This window comes from Cicer arietinum, chromosome 4, assembly GCF_000331145.2.
Source record: "Cicer arietinum cultivar CDC Frontier isolate Library 1 chromosome 4, Cicar.CDCFrontier_v2.0, whole genome shotgun sequence".
NCBI classification, from domain to species: Eukaryota; Viridiplantae; Streptophyta; class Magnoliopsida; order Fabales; family Fabaceae; genus Cicer; species Cicer arietinum.
In genome coordinates, this window is record NC_021163.2 from 53762388 (window position 1) to 53764414 (window position 2027).

Sequence of the window (2027 nt, forward strand, 5' to 3'; positions counted from 1 at the left end):
GAGAAAAGTGGATTAGACAAGAAGGTACTGAAGTCATGGGTAGGGGAGTGAAGTGTTTGAGAGTAAGAGGGAATGGCTGAGGATGAGATGCCGGATGTTTGAGCAAATAGGGTGGAAGGTGTTGGGATATGTTCTGGAGAACGTTCTGGAAGAGGTGGAGAACGTTCTGGTGGTGGTGGAGAATGTTCTGGTGGTGGTGGAGAATGTTCTGGTGTTGGGAATTTTTTCTGGGGTTTTCTTAGGATCAGGAGGAGGTGATGAGAATGAAATAGGATTTGTGGGAGGTCGTCTTTCTGCTGATCGTTTCCTTTTTAGAGAGGTGGGACAGGATGGAGGAGTGGGTGTGGGAGCAGAAGAAGTTTTACGCATGTGAGACAGATTCTTGGTGGAGAATTTGGAGATTTTTATCAGAGATGTTTCAGATGCAAGAGAGACTCCAAAATGCCTGAAGATTTTAGTCAGGACCATATCATAAGGCACAGTATTCTTTCTGTAATCTTTTTTGGCTGCACAGATCATGTGCTGGAGAATGACATAGGGTAGATTCAATCTCTTACAGTTTAAAAGATGATGAATGAGCAAGGCGTCATTATCAGATACATACTCATGACTTCCACAGTGTGGAATCAAGGTATGTTGGCACATGTTGTTGAATACCTTGGGAAGAGGCTTCAGATAAGTGGCCAAAAAACGTGTGGAGTCTTCTTCAAACAAATCGGCCAAAACTTCTGTCTTTCCAAGACCCAAAGCCGAATACCATTGGTCACCAAAAACAGATGGCCCTTTTGTTGGTAGCTGAAGAATGGTGGCCAAAATATCTAGAGTCAATTTGATTTACACTCCCTTAATTGTTGAGATAAATAGAGATTTGTCAGCAAATGTTTTGGCATTGCAGTAGAATGCGCAGACAACATCTAGGAAATAAGATTCAGAGATCTTTAAGAATGATGTCCAGCCAAGAACATCAGTATGGTGCTGAACAGCATTGCCATCTACAACAAGATTGTCAAAAACAAAAACTCGGCCAATCCCAACTGGGCGTTGAACCCATTTTTCTTTGAAGAGTTTTGATTTGGCAGGGGAAATCAGAGGAGGAGTAATCTGTTTTGGTTTCTTAGCGGGGGGAGACGGTTCAGAATCAGAAGATGTGGAGGTAGAAGAAGGCTGAGGAGATGAAGAACGTTTGGTATGTTTTTGTGGAGAAGATTGTGGATGGGGAGAAGATTCTGGCGGAGGAGCAGTCTGAGCAGGAGAACGTTCTTGTGGTGGGGAACATTCTGGAGAATGTTCTGGAGAGGTAGGTTTCTGACTTGTTTTTAGGTTTTGTTTGGGGGCAAGCGTTTTCTTTCTCTGAGGATTTAGGAGATTTTTACGAGCAAAAAATTGGGCAATAGTCATTGTGTTTTTTGTTTTCATGTTTTTAGTTTATGGTTTTGGTTGAGAGAGAGGTTCTTTTTGATTTGTAGGAGGAGAAACGATGTCATTGATCGATCTCCATTTTTGATGGGGAGGAGTTGAGTGCGACGGTTTAGAGGAGAAGGCAGATTTTGAGGGTGTCGAAGGTTTAGTGATTGTTGATGGATTTTGTGGTGGTGGTGTTGTTGCTGTGGGCGTCGTTTTTATTTGTGGTTCAGGTTGTCTTGGTGATTTTGCTACTGGGGGGCACGAATCAGAAGAGTCATCACTCTCAGAGTCTGAAATGATGAAATAATGTGGTTTAGGGTTCATTGATTTCGAAGTACCAATTCCAGATTGGACTCGCATTGAGTGTCGTGGAGGAGTGATTCTAGTGCGTAGATGAGGAGGCACTTGAGCGAAGTTTGGTGTAGGGCGAGTGTATAGTGGTGGAAGAAAGGTAGACAGAGGAATAAGGTTGAGAACTTCTTGACTAGTGTTAGAAGAGGGAGAGGCAGAAGAGGTGTGTGGTGGTGTTGGGCGAGGTGGTGGAGAGGGTGAACGCTCTATGGATTGGTATGAAGAAGATGAAGAGGGTGGTGTACAGGGAGAGGCATTTTTGCGTGCTGACT